The sequence below is a fragment of the Orcinus orca genome, chromosome 11 (genome assembly GCF_937001465.1).
Source record: "Orcinus orca chromosome 11, mOrcOrc1.1, whole genome shotgun sequence".
Taxonomy (NCBI): domain Eukaryota; kingdom Metazoa; phylum Chordata; class Mammalia; order Artiodactyla; family Delphinidae; genus Orcinus; species Orcinus orca.
In genome coordinates this window covers 44,740,075-44,755,939 of record NC_064569.1, presented here as the reverse complement: position 1 = coordinate 44,755,939, position 15,865 = coordinate 44,740,075, and the positions used below count along the sequence as shown (strand labels likewise).

General features: G+C 38.4%; 1 protein-coding gene and 1 pseudogene across 4 annotated transcripts in view; one reads left to right on the top strand and one right to left on the bottom strand.

Annotated features, from left to right (window-relative positions):
* Positions 1-15,865, bottom strand: part of RBMS2 (RNA binding motif single stranded interacting protein 2) — a 104,190-nt gene that overhangs the window by 33,298 nt on the left and 55,027 nt on the right. The gene's annotated exons all lie outside the window — the stretch shown is intronic.
* Positions 2,668-15,241, top strand: LOC105748201 (RNA-binding protein 7-like; annotated as a pseudogene).

Sequence of the window (15,865 nt, the reverse complement as noted above, 5' to 3'; positions counted from 1 at the left end):
TATGAACAGGCTCCCTTGCCCTCTGGCTTCCAGTTGGGTTTGGCTAACCAGATATATACCAGTAGGATATCAAAGGGCAGGAGGAGAATGAGACCAGAGTATTTCTTTTCCTAGCTCCTTTCCCTGCCAGAATACCGTGATTTGGCTGCATACCTCTACTGAAGCCCATAGTTCTCTCCATACACTCTTAGATTCTGGTCATCTCTCTCAGTTCTTTGACCTTTTAGATATAGAGTACGTAGGCTCTGTAATTGCTGGCCATAGGGTACTCTACTCCCTCTCACTGGTTTCCCTAAGTCCCTTTGTAAATAGTCCCTTTATTACATCTTTCTCAAATTACTCCGTTTGGGTATGCATCTGTTTCCTTTTAGGACCCTAAACAATGAACAAACCATTCTACCTTAAAGATTCAGGTGCAAGAGGATATGTACCAGGGCTTCCCTGGTGGCGCAGTGGTTGAGCGTCCGCCTGCTGATGCAGGGGACACAGGTTCGTGCCCTGGTCCAGGAAGATCCCACATGCCGTGGAGTGGCTGGGCCTGTGAGCCATGGCCGCTGAGCCTGCGCATCCGGAGCCTGTGCTCCGCAACGGGAGAGGCCACAACAGTGAGAGGTCCGCGTACCACAAAAAAAAGAAAAAAAAGAGAGGATATGTACCAGAAACTCTTGAGAAACTCTGCTTTCTTTAAGATTGGATAAAGAACCTCCTCACTGGGCAAAAATCCTCAAGGCACAGTTTGATGCAGAATTCTTTTCGTCCAACAATTTAACAGTATCTTAAGTTAAACTGTTGATTTAACTTTATGATTTCATATCATCTTCCAGACAACTTTGTGAAGTAGAGCAGGTGATGTGTTATTTCCCTTCTAAAACTCAGAAACTGAGGTTCACTTTTATTTCAACATTCCCTCTGTTACGTCGCTTCACTTTTTGTTAAGCAGAACCAAGTAATGGAAACCTTAATACTGACAGTATCCAAACCAAGTCAACCAGCTGAGTAAACATGTAAAGCAGTCCTTTCCATGACCCTACATCCTTTCTCTCCCTTCTGCAAAGAAAACAGTTCTAAGTTCCCTGGCCATAGGTAATGTCTAGTCAAAGTAGAACATTTAAGGAACAAAGGCATTTGAATTGTGAACCAAATAAATTAGAGGAAAACCTACATAAGACTGGTGCTTACATAGACTTACTAGAGCAAGAGCCCTCAATTGAAATATATGGGCAATTCTATTGGGGGGCAGAGCCCTTTTAGGCACAGTGTTTTTAGGCAGCACAATCCCATGCCTCTATCCCAAGGAATAACCAACTATGCCACCAGTTTGTGGGTACATGTCAGTGTGGCAATATCTCATATGTACCAGGAACCATAAAGCAAAAAGTTTAATTAATTCTCAGGACAGAAAAAGGATCTTTGAAGGTTAAGTAGCTTAAGTCTGAACATGACCACCAACTGCTTGTGGAGAACACGGGTAGGATACAACTGAGCCCCCATGGAGTGCTACTCTGCCTTACACAACCCCTCCACTATTCAGCCTAGCTGGTGGATCATCGTATGGCCTGAGAAGGAGTTGCAAAGTGAAAAAGAATAACGGCATCATCGGAGCTTCAGAGCTTACAGAGAAGTATATGTGCCTCTCTTCCACAATCAAGTTGCCTCAGATAGAGAAAATATATAGGAAAAGATAATGCCTGCCTACAGTTTATTTTGCCCTACCTTGTCATTTACCCTATTTTCATCATCTGACACAATTTTATTGTGGTCAGAAATACAGAGATCACAAACCCACAGGAAGTCAGGAAACACCAGCACTCCTCTTCTTCACCCTTATACTACCTATACAAAGAATTCCCAGATTGGTAGATTAGGGATCTGGTTTTATCAAGGCCTAAAATCTCAAAGTCATGAAAAGATTCTGCTCCTGTGACCATTATAGAAATATTTTTGATTCACCAAACAATAAACACTGACAATACTACACACCTGAAGAAAGTAACCTAACCAAAGAATATGGAAGGTATATATGCCTAGTCTATTTTCAGATCAAAATAAAATGTATACATGCAACCACCTAGCATTACGTTAGGTATATAAAGTTTAATCCTTATTCTAGCCTGCCTTTTTTTGGTCAGGCCACAGGGCATGTGGGATCTTAGTTCCCCAACCAGGGATCGAACCCGCATCCCCTCCACTGGAAGCGTGGAGTCTTTAACCACTGGACCGCCAGGAAAGTCCCTCTAGTCTGCTTTTTACAAGTCACAAAGAACTGCAGATATAATTTTTCAAAGTCTGATATAATATACATAAAATACGTCCAGAAAGATTCACAAGAAACGGTTAATAATGTTGGCCGCTAAAAAGATGAACTAGGTATATGAAAGATGGAGTGAAAACAGACTTTTTGAACCTTTTATATTTTATACCAAGTCCATACATCTATTATCTATTTAAAAACAAAAGAAAAAGTTTCAAGGTCCAACATACTAATTTTTTAAAACTAGGATAGAATGTTAAAACACTTGAGTCCATACAGCCTGACTCCTGGACCCATGCTCTCATACTTCCTAACATACTCTGAATCTCAAAAAAGACAGTGATCTGAACAGAACTAGTCCTTGGCAAAGTGTTAACCTAGTTTATCAAACTCATGGTCTTAAACTACAATTGGGAATGGGGCAGAAGTCGGAGGTAAGGGGTGGAGGTGAGGACTGATTGCCAAAGTAAGAACTGAATACCAAAAGCCAACTATAAACAAAGTGATAAGGTCTCCAAAAGAGGAAGAGAAAGTTCTATAAGTTCTATCTAATTCCTGGATAGTAATGTGGAAGGTTATGTAAGAATTTTTGCAAGGTCCAGTACCCATAGCCACATAAAGATATACTATTTATATAATAGCTACAGTATACTTAATCCATAAAGAATATAGAAAAGAGGGAATCCCTGTTCTTTTAGGCTGATATATTAAAACAAAACAGCGATTTTTCTTTCTCCTTATTACAAAAAGTTTTGACAGAACTTACAGAGCAGAATCTCAGGTTCCTACTTACCTCTGGTATCCTTTGGAGGTGAAATTGGAAGAAAATTTAGAATGAGAATAAGAGACTTATAGCTTAGAGGCAACCCTCTACTACCCCTTCACTTCTTTCCCTTTCTCTAGTCTCCATCCTCTCTCTTGCTCTTTTCCATTCTTCCTCCATTTTTTCCCTTCTTCTCTATCTTTGCTTAGGCTTACTCCTGACAGTTGCATTCAGTGATATCCTTAAGTAATAATTAGCCTGGCTGTGGTATTAAAGTTGCTCATATCTTAACCGATTAAAAAAAAAAAAAAAGACAGTCCTGGTTCAGAGGATGAGAAGCAAAGTTTAATAAGAATAACTTTTTTTACTATTAATTATGGAAAACATACAAAGGCAAAAGAAGAGTATGATGAATCCCTACACATTTATCACTTAGCTTTAACAATTATTCATGGACAAACTTGCTTCGTTTGTAACTCCACCTATTTCCTTACCTCCCATATTATTTCAAAGCAAATATATAATTTCATTACAAAATATTTCAGCATGTAGCTCTGAAAAATCTCTTTAAAAAAATATAAACCCAAACAACGCTATATCATCTAAAAATTAATAATTCCTTAATTTTATAAAATAGAGTTAAAATTTCCAATTGTCTTATATATGTCAGAATTGTTTTGTTTTGTTTTGTTTTACAGTTTATTTGAATTTTTTTTTTTTTTTGGCCACACTGTGCGGCTTGTGGGATCTTAGTTCCCTGACCAGGGATTGAACCCAGGCCCTTGGCAGTGAAAGCATGGAGTGCTAACCACTGGACCTCCAGGGAATTCGCCAGTTTATTTGTTTGAAATAGGATCCAAGTAAGGTCCATATACTGTCACTGGTTGCTGACACATCTTTTAATTGACAAGTTCCCTATCCATTCCTATTTCTTGCAGTTTTCTTTAAGAACTTTTAAAATTTATTTATTTAGGCTGTGCTGGATCTTCCTTGCACTGCACAGGCTCTCTAGTTACAGCACACGGGCTCTAGAGCTCATGGGCTCAGTAGTTGAGGCGAGCGGGCTTAGTTGTGGTATGTGGGATCTCAGTTCCCCGACCAGGGATTGAACCCAGGCCCCCTGCATTGGGAGTGCGGAGTTTTAACCACTGGACCACAAGGGTAGTCCCCTATTTCTTGCAATTTATTGTGAAGGAAATTCTTATGTTTGTACCAGCATAAAAATTAACCCATTCAAAAACCATTTAATTAGAGTTACCATATGATCCAGCAATCCCACTTCTGGGCATATATCCAGAGAAAACTAATTCAAAACGATATTGGCAGGGGGCTTCCCTGGTGGCACACTGGTTAAGAATCTGTCTGCCAATGCAGGGGACACGGGTTCGAGCCCTGGTCCAGGAAGATCCCACATGCCGCAGAGCAACTAAGCCCGTGCGCCACAACTACTGAGCCCACGTGCCACAACTACTGAAGCCCACGCTCCTAGAGTCTGTGCTCCACAACAAAAGAAGCCACCACAATGAGAAGCCCACGCACCACAATGAAGAGTAGCCCCCACTCACTGCAACTAGAGAAAGCCCGCGCACAGCAATGAAGACCCAACACAGCCAAAAATAAATAAATAAATATTTTAAACAATGGTTTAGATGGCAAATTTTATTTAAAAAAAAGATATAGGGGACTTCTCTGGCAGTCCAGTGGTTAAGACCCCACGCTCCCAATGCAGGGGGCACAGGTTTGATCACTTGTTGGGGAATTAAGATTCTGCATGCCATGCAGCGTGGCCAAAAAAAAAAAAAGATATATGCACCCCAATGTTCACAGCAGAACTATTTACAATAGCCAAGACACGGAAGCAACCTAAATGTCCATCAACACATGAATGGATAAAGAAGATTCAGTATATAAATGTATAATGGAATATTATTCAGCCATAAAACAGAATGAAACAATGCCATTTGCAACCATCTGGATGGACCTGGAGATTGTCACACTAAGTGAAGTAAGCCAGACAGAGAAAGACAAATATTATATGATATCACTGATAAGTGGAATTTAAAAAAATGATACAAATGAACTTATTTACAAAACAGAAATGGACTCAGAGACATAGAAAACAAACTTATGGTTATCAAAGGGGAAAGGGGGTGGGGGAGGGATAAATTAGGAGTCTGTGATTAACAGATACATGCTACTATACATAAAATAAATCACACTACTATATATAAAATAAAACAATAAGGACTTACTGTATAGCACAGGGAACTATATTCAGTATCATGTAATAACCTATAATGGAAAAGAATCTGAAAAAGAATACATATATACGTATAACTGAATCACTGTGCTGTACCCCTGAAACTAACACAACATTACTAGTCAACTATATGTCAATAAAAAGTTGTTTGTTTTTGAAAAAAAATTTATTAAGTAGGTACTATTTGGAGAATAGAAAAAAGAATCTATAACTGAACAATTACTTATTGTATCTAATATGTAGCATGTGGAGATGCTATGAAGAAATGCAAAATGAGAGAAAAAGTTGGCCTTCAAAAGGCACAAGATGGAATGCAAAAACAGAACAATGACATAAAAACATAAAATCAAAACAAAACTTCCTAGTAACAACATAGCTTCTCTAGTGACTATTGATGTTAATCTCAATAGTCAACTGACCTTTTATTTTATTATCTTTTTCTCAGGCGAAGGGAAGGAAAAATAACAAATGTTGGCTATTTACCACATTCCAGGCCCCATAGGATTTTGTTATCTAATATAATCATTACAAAGAAGATAATGAGGGCTTCCCTGGTGGCACAGTGGTTAAGAATCCACCTGCCAATGCAGGGGACACGGGTTCAAGCCCTGGTCCAGGAAGATCCCACATGCCGCGGAGCAACTGAGCCCGTGTGCCACAACTACTGAGCCTGCACTCTAGAGCTGGCAAGTCACAACTACTGAGCTCACGCGCCTAGAGCCCATGCTCCACAACAAGAGCAGCCACTGCAATGAGAAGCCCGCGCACCACAACAAAGAGTAGCCCCCACTTGCCACAACTAGAGAAAGCCCGCACACAGCAACGAAGACCCAATGCAGCCAAAAATTTAAAAATTAAAATAAATAAATAAAAGAGACAGTAGAAGAGAAATTTAGAAAGTAGGAAGGTGGAGGTTTGTTTAAAAAAATGATAATGAGATAATGGGATAGGTATAATTTCCATTTTCTTTTCTTTTCTCTTTTTTTTTTGTCCACACTGCACAGTTTGTGGGATCTTAGTTCCCTGACCAGGGATCAAACTCAGGCCAACGGCAGTGAAAGTGCCACTGAGCCCTAACCACTGGACTGACCACCAGGGAATTCCCTCCATTTTCATTTTTTACTGATATGGAAATTAAGGTTCAGAGGAGTTCTTTCTTTCCCAAGTTTACATAATTAATAAGTAGTAGAATCTTATTTTTGACTGAGGATCATCTGGTTCCCAAGTCCGCATCCTTTCCATTGCTGTTTGTCTAAACACAGGAACAGCAATGGCTTTCACGAACTATAAGCAAGGTCAACAATTAGCTCCAATTATTTTTTTAAGAGATCAATTTCTAAAATGTGTTCAAATCAACAGTCTAAAATGACACCAGAAAACAGGTAAAGAGGGACTTCCCTGGTGGTCCAGTGGTTAAGACTCTGCGCTTCCACTGCAGGGGGCGTGAGTTCCATCCCTGGTCAGGGAACTAAGATCCCACAGGACACTCAGTGTGGTCAAAAAGAAAAAAACCAAAAAAACAGATAAAGAAACTTAGCTTATCATTTTACCTCAATAATCAAAATATCTACTAGATTTAAGTACTGGTCTGATATGTGAAAATGGAACTAAACTGAGGAATCTGATCATCATCTTCCCTGGAGAAAACACTTACTGCCCACTCCACTGCTCCCTTCAGTGTAGAGGGACAGACATCAGCATATCGCTCCTGCTGTGCAGGCAGCTCTAGAAGCAGCAGCACAGCTGTGTCCTCTTTCGCTCTGGGGGTTCAACTGCCTGAAGGGAGCACACACTCAGCTTTGCTACCTTACACACTGGTGAGGTTTCACAGGGGTTGCCCCACAGGGGAAGTCTGTAGTTTCTCTTTGGTTTGGTTTTGATCACTGCTTGCACCTAGATGGAGAAATCTGTCTAATTCTGGCAGTAGTAGGAAATCCAGTGGCCCACAGATACAAGCTACCTTCTTGAATATTAGTGTTATCAGTAATAAAGTTGTTGTTTTTATTTCCATTTGTCAAACTTTCTTCTTACTTCTCAACTGGAGTGGAGGAAGAAGGATGCTTCACTTTGAAACCCGCAAACCCCAGCAGTCTTTAAGGGCTAGGCAAGTATTTCCTCTGGTAGTTGAAACGGAGGCCAGGGCAAAATGTTAGTGTGCCTGGCCCTACCAGTTTACAAATCCTATAATTGTAAAATAATGATTAAGTAATAATTCAATTTGGGACAACAAAGAAAATCATTTTCATTTATAATGTAAGACCTTTATTTCACAAATGAGGAAAAATCAGATTCAGTTTTGATATAAGCACTCAGTTATTCACTATTCATTTAGCAATTGAGTAGGCAATGAATCAATGTTTACTAAATGTTTTTTCAAAAGTATATTTCTTGACTATAGAGCCCATTAACTAGCAGAAAGGGGTTAAAACACAAGGGCTCAAAAATGAAAGACTATAGTTTAATTCTAGTGTTGCCATGTACTAGTCTGTGACTTTGGGTAAGTTGCTTAACCTTACCTGCAAAATGCAGACAGTAACAGCACCTATGTAATAGGATTAGTGTGGGGATTGAAATAAATACATATAAAGCTCTTATAGTGCCTGAAATATAAAAGGAGCTCACATCCATTCATTCAATAAATACTTAATGCCCGATTTAGAGTACCAGGCACTATGTCTGACAGCAAGGACACAATGCCAAGCAAAAGATGGTCTAAGACAAAGACTAGAGATGGTCATGGTTCTAACAGAATTCAGCGTTTAGTAGAGATATAGCCATTAATCAAATAATCACAAAGTAATTGTATAATTACCCAGTGTGATAAATGGGCTAGGAAAAAAAAAGAACAGAAGGCTGTGACCTACTTTAGTTAGTATAGTCAGAAAGGTGACATTTAAGTGAGACTTCAAGGAGGAGCAGAGACTAGCCATTCAGAGAATGAAATAAAGGATCATTCCAGAAAGAGAAAAGGGCAAAAGACACAAAGTGAGATTTTCAACTGAATCTGAAAGAAACAGAAGGCCAGTGAAGCTGGAGTGTAATGAAGGATGGAAGGGTAGGCAGAGACTTCCAGGCTGTGTTAAAGTACTTGGCTTTCATTCAACACAATAGACAGTCAGTGAATGATTTTATGCAAGAGAGAAGTTATAAGATCTGATCTATGTTTTGAAAATATTACTCTGGCTACTATGGGAAGAATAAATAAGAGTGAGGCAGGGGGTGAAATGGCAAGCTCAATTAGGAGGCCACTGTAATAGTCCAAACAAGAGACAATATAGTCTATAATTGGAGAGATAGCTGTAAAGGTGGAGAGAAATGGAAAGATCTGAGGTGTAGTTTATAGGTAGAATCAAAGGACTTGCTTATAAATAGATGCAGGAAAGTATAGTGTCTAGCTTGAGTAACTGGCTGGATGATGGTATCATTCACTAATGCTGTAGAGATGGAGGGGAGAGCCAATTTGAGGACTGCAAAGCAATCATTACATTTTGAATATGTTAATTTTAATAACCTGTGAGATTTCTAGGAAAAAAATATCAATTCAGCAGTTGGATACACAGAGGAGAAGTCTGGTCTAGCAATTATCTGTAAATCTGTTAGCATAGTAATAAGTGAAATCTAGGAATAAAGTATATTTAGAAAGAAGGCAAGAAAGCCTGAAGAAATATAAACACTCAGAAATTGAGTAGAGTAACTGACAAGGAGGTCAAAAGAGAAGGGCAAAAGGGCAAGACCCAAGAAGGTTGTGTTACCAGAGGCAACAAAAGACAGAGTTTCAAGAAATGGGGAATAGTCAACTCCAGCAATGCCACTAAGAGGTTATGTAAGATAAAAACTAAAAAACAAACAAACAAAACACTAGTTGGATTGGGCAACTTAAAAATACTATGGACTAGAGCAAGCAGAAGAAAGAATCAGTGAGCCTGAAGAGAGATCATTTGAATTTATCCAGACAGAAGGAAAACAAAAAAACAAGCAAACAAACAAAAACCAGAATGAAAGGGAATGAAGAAAGCCTATGGGACTTACGGGGCATAATAACAGAAACAAGCTACAAACTACTGGAGCTGCAGAAGGAGAGAGAGAGAAAGGGGTAGAAAGCTTATTCAAAGAAATAACGGCTGAAAACTTCCCAAATGTGGGGAGAGATGTGGACATCCAAGTTCATTAAGCTAATAGCTCACTCCAAAGTTTCAATCCAAAATGACCTTCTCCAAGATGCATTATAGTAAAATCATCTAAAATCAAAGACAAATTAAAAGTCAGTTTGAAAAAAAAAAAATGTCTCTCATACAACAGAGCCTCCATAAGGCTATAAGCAGATTTCTCAGCAGAAATCCTGCAGGCCAGGAGAGAATGGGATGATATATTCAAAATGCTGAAAGAAAAAAAATGCAAAACAAGAATACTTTACCCAGCAAAGTTGTCCTTCAGAAGTGAAGGTAAGATAAAGACTTTCCCTAACAAAAGCTGAGAGAGTTCACCACCACTTGACCTGCCTTAACAAGAAATGCTGAAGAGTTCTTCAATCTGAAAAGAAAGGATGTTAACTAGTAACACAAAAACATATGAAAATATACAACATACTGGTAAAGGTAAACATACAGTCAGATTCAGAATACTCTAGTACTGTAATGTGGTGGTGTTAACCACTTAACTCTAGTATAAAGGTTAAAGGACAAAAGTATTAAAATAGCTATAGCTACAATAATTTGTTAATGGACACACAATATAAAAAGATGTAAATTGTGACATGAAAAACATAAAATGGGGGTGGGGGTAAAAGGGTAGATTTTGTATGCAATCAAAGTTAAGTTGTTATCAGCTTAAAATAGACTGTTACAGCTATAAGATGTTTCAAGTAAGCCTGAGGGTAACCACAAAACAAAAACCTATAACAGATCCACATAAGATAAAGAGAAGGGAATCAAAGTATACCACTATCAGAAATCATCAATTCATAAAGCAAGACAGTAAGAGAGGAAGAAAGGAAGAAAGGAACTACAAGACAGCCAGAAAACAATGAACAAGATGGCAATAATAAGTCCTTACCTACTTATAATTACTTTAAATGTAAATGGATTAAATTCTCCAAACAAAAGGCACAGAGTGGCTGAATGGATAAAAAATAAGGTCTAACGTTTATGCTGTTTGCAGAAGACTCATTTACTACAAGGACACACATAAGAACAAAGTGAAGGGTTGGAAAAAGATATTCCACACAAATGGAAACCAAAAGAAAGCAAGGATAACTATACTTATATCAGAAAAAAGAACTTTAAGTCAAAAACTGTAACAAGAGACGAAGAAAGTCATTATATAATGATAAGAAAGGGTCAATTCATCAAGGGGATGTTAACAGTTGTAAATGTGTATATACCCAACATCAGAGCACCTAAAATATTGAGCAAATATTAACAGATCTGATGGGAGAAACAGACAATACAGTAATAGCAGAGGATTTCGATACTCCACTTTCAATAATGAATGGATCACCCAGATAGAAAATCAATACAGAAACAATGGACTCGAACTATACTTTACATCAAATGGACCTAACAGACATATACAGAACCTTCCATCTAAAAACAACATAACAGGGCTTCCCTCGTGGTGCAGTGATTGAGAGTCCACCTGCCAATGCAGGGGACATGGGTTCGTGCCCCGGTCTGGGAAGATCCCACATGCCGCGGAGCGGCTGGGCCTGTGAGTCATGGCCGCTGAGCCTGTGCGTCCAGAGCCTGTGCTCTGCAACGGGAGAGGCCACAACAGTGAGAGGCCTGAGTATCGCAAATAATAATAATAATAAAAAAATTTAAAAATAATATAAAAAATAAAAACAACATAACACACCTTCTTCTCAAGTGCACCTGGAACATTCTCCAGGATAGAGCACATCAGGTCACAAAACAAGTCTCAGTAAATTTAAAAATACTGTAATCATACCAAGTATCTTTTCTGACCAAAATGATATAAACTAGAAATCAATAACAGAAGGAAAACTGGAAAATTCACAAATATGTGGAAATTAAACAACACATTCCTGAACAACCAATGGGTCAAAGATAAAATCAAAAAATATCTTGAAACAAACAAAAATGGACACACAACATACCAAAACTTATGGCATGCAGCAAAAATAGAGCACAGAGGGAAGTCTAGAGTGATAACTGCCTACATTAAGAAGAAGAGAAAAAAAAAGATCTCAAATAAACAACCTCAAGGAACTGGACAAAGGATAAATTAAGCCCAAAGTTAGCAGAAAGAAGGAGATAACAAAGATCAGAGCAGAAATAAATGAAATCCGGAATAGATAAACAATGGAAAACTGTTAGTTTTTTTTTAAAAGATTAAATTGACAAAACTTTAGCTAGATTTACCAAGAAAAAAAGAGAGAGGACTCAAAGAAATAAAACTAAAAATGAAAGAGGAGACATTGCAACTGATACCACAGAAACACAAAGGATCATACGACACTGCTATGGACAATCATATGCCACCAAATTGGACAACCTAGAAGAAATGAATAAATTCCTAGAAACATACAATCTACCAAGTCTTAATAATAAAAATACAGAAAATCTGAACAGACTAATAAGTAAGGAGACTGATAATCTCCAGGACTAGATGGCTTCACATGTGAATTCTATCAAACATTTAAAGAAGAATTAACACCAATTCTTCTCAAACTCTTCCAAAAAAATGGAGGAGGGAACACTTCCAAACTCATTTAACAAGACCAGCATTACCCTGATACCAAAGCCAGATGATGACATTAAAATAAAACAACAGACCAACATCCATGATGAACATAATTGCAAAAATTCTCAAAAAAATACTAGCAAAACAAATTCAACAGCACATTAAAAGCATCATACACCATGATCAAGTGAGACTTATCCCTGAGATGCAAGGATGGTTCAATATACACAAATCAATAAATGTGATATAACACATTAACAGAACAACAAAAATCATGATAATCCCAATAGATGCAGAAAAGGCAACTGACAAAATTCAACATCGTTTCATGATAAAAACACTCAATAAATTGGGTACAGAAGGAACATACCTCAACATAATAAAGGCCATATATGACACGCCCACAGCTTATATCATATTCAACAGTGAAAGTCTGAAAGCTTTTCCTTTAAGATCAAGAACAAGAAAAGGGTGAACATTCTGACCACTCCTATTCAACATAATACTAGAAGTCCTAGCCAGAGCAATTAGGCAAGAAAAAGAAATAACGGCATCCAAATCGGAAAGGAAGAAGTAAAATTGTCTGTTTGCTGATGACATGATTTTGTATACAGAAAATTCTAAAGACTCCATCAAAAAAGTGTGAGGCCTAATAAACAAGTTCCATAAAGTTTCAGGATACACGGACTTCCCTGGTGGCACAGTGGTTAAGAATCTGCCTGCCAGTGCAGGGGACACGGGTTCAAGCCCTGGTCCAGGAAGATCGCACATGCCGCAGAGCAACTAAGCCCGTGTGCCACAACTACTGAGCCTGTGCTCTAGAGCCCATGAGCCACAACTACTGAAGCCCATGCACCTAGAGCCCGTGCTCTGCAACAAGAGAAGCCACTGCAATGAGAAGCCTGTGCACCTCAATGAAGAGTAGCCCCTGCTCGCCACACTAGAGAAAGCACATGTGCAGCAACAAATACCCAATGCAGCCAAAAATAAATTTTTAAAAAAAGTTTCAGGATACAAAATCGAACATACAGGGCTTCCCTGGTGGCGCAGTGGTTGAGAGTCCACCTGCCGGTGCGGGGGACACAGGTTCATGCCCCGGTCTGGGAAGATGCCACATGCCGCAGAGCAGCTAGGCCCGTGAGCCATGGCCACTGAGCCTGCGCGTACGGAGCCTGTGCTCTGCAACAGGAGAGGCCACAACAGTGAGAGGCCCGCGTACCACACACACACACAAAAATCGAACATACAAAAATCAGTTCCATTTCTATACACCAACAATGAAATCAGTTTTACTTCTATACACAAACTATCTGAAAGAGAAATAAAGAAAATCCATTTACAATAGCATCAAAAATAAAATAGGAATAAAGTAAACAAGGAGGTGATAGATCTGTACATTGAAAACTACAAAACACTGCTGAAAGAAATGGAAGGAGACACAAGTAAATGAAAAACAATGTTGTGGGTTTTTTACAGAAATAAAAAGTTTCATCCTAAAACTCATTTGGAATCTCAATGTACCCTGAATAGCCAAATCTTGAACAAGAAGAACAAAGTTGGAAGTCTCAAACTTTCTCATTTCAAAAATTATTACAAAGCTATAGTAATCAAAACAGTGTGGTACTGGCATAAAGACAGACATACTAACCAATGGGACACAGTAGAGAGCCAGAAATAAACCCTTGCACATATGGTCAAATGATTTGACAAGGGTGCCAAGACCACTCAATGAATGAGAAAAGAACAGCCTTTCCAACAAATAGTATTGGAAAAACTGGATATCTACCTGCAAAAGAATGAAATTGGACCCTTACCTTACACTGTAAGGGTAAAAAATTATCCTTATACAAAAATTAACTCAAAATGGATCAAAGACCTAAACATCTTGGAAGAAAACATAGGGGAAAAACTTCATGAGATTGGATTTGGCAATTTCTTGGATATGACACCAAAAGCACAGGTAACAAAAGAAAAAAACGGATAAATTGGACTATATCCATATTTAAAACTTCCATGCTTCAAAGGACACAATCAACAGAGTAAAAAGGCAGCCTACAGAATGTAAGAAAATATTTGCGAGCCAAAGCAAATCACACTCTCTTTGTGGGCAACCTTGAAACAAAGTCACAGAGGAGCTCCTTTTTGAGCTTTTTCACCAGGCTGGGCCAGTAATAAAAGTGAAAATTCCAAAAGATAAGGATGGTAAAGCAAAGCAGTTTGTGTTTGTGAATTTCGAACATAAAGTATCTGCTCCTTATGCCATGAATCTACTTTACGGAATCAAGCTTTTTGGAAGGCCCATCAAAAGTCAGATTAGATTAGGAAGTAACCATGCCTCACAGGAGGTCAGTTTGTCATATCCCCAGCATCGTGTTGGAAATTCAAGCCCTACTTCCACATCTCCTAGTAGGTAGGAAAGGAGCTAAAATGACTCGATCAGCACAGATAATTCAAAGATCTTTCTTCTTCAGAAAATTTTCAGAGACAAGCAGTGATGAACAGTGTTTTGAGACAGATGTCACATGGAGGGAAATTTGGTTCTCCATAACTGGATCAATCAGGATTTTCCCCATCAGTTCGGTCATGTAATCATACTTTTAAAAAAAAATTTTTATTTCTTTTTGTCTGCATTGGGTCTTTATTGCTATGCACGGGCTTTCTCTAGTTGTGGCGAGTGGGGGCTACTCTTCCTTGTGGTGCACGTGCTTCTCATTGCAGTGGCTCCTCTTGTTGCACAGCACAGGCTCTAGGCGCACGGGATTTAGTAGTTGTGGCACGAGGGCTCAGTAGTTGTGGCAGACGGGCTTAGTTGCTCTGTGGCATGTGGGATCTTCCCAGACCAGGGATTGAACCCGTGTCCCCTGTATTGGCAGGTGTATTCTTAGCCACTGCGCCACCAGGGAAGTCCCCCACATAATCATACTTTTAACCAGTCTTCAAGCTCCCAGTGGCGCCAAGATACACATTATCACAGAGAAAAGTCAAAATTCTCATTCCTACATAGCAGATAGACATTATAGCCGTAAACAGTGTTACACCACTGATCATGGGTCTGACCATCATTACAGAGAAAACAGAGATGATTTCTTCTATGAAGATAGGAATCACGATGGCTGGAGCCATGACTATGATAACAGAAGAGACAGTGGTAGAGAAGGAAAATGGTGCTCATCTCGACACTAACAAGTGATAAAAGGATGTTTTCATAAGGTCATTCTAGGCCCTTTTTGTTAATTTGTCTGGGACTGTTTTCTTAAAAAACTGTATAGAACAGCTTTATAAGTCGCCACATTTCTTTATAAAAATTTTAAAACCTAACAGCAGTCCAATACAGAAACGAGAAGAATTGTGGTTCTAGTTTTATTACATTAATAACCTTTCACCTCAGGGTTTTAAGAGGAGGCAAGGGTTTTATGCAAACGAAGGTGCCACAATTCCTAATCACTTTAGATAGTTGAGGAAGGGATGTATTATATGGATTAGCTGTATTATGGAGCAAATATTTTAATTATCTGTTATCTTTTTGTACTGCAAGAAGTTTCTTGTTAGTGAATCAGATTTTTGGTGTAATAGAAAACATTCAAGTTGATAGTCTGAAATGACTCAGTATTTTGTTAATAAATGAGAAAATGTAACTTCAGTGATTCATTTTACTAACATTTCAGAAAGCTGTTTGGTAAAGCTTCAGGATAAATCATATTATTTAACTTCTTAGAGAACTTAAGTGTAAGTTCTGTGACATAATCTTGAACTTTACCGTAATTGAACATACAAGTATATATCTACATGTGCTATTTCATTATAAAATTTTAGAATTTGTTCATTAAATCATGTTTGATGTATGACTGAAGCCACTCAGTAAGTTAAATATCTCTAAATGTATTTTTTT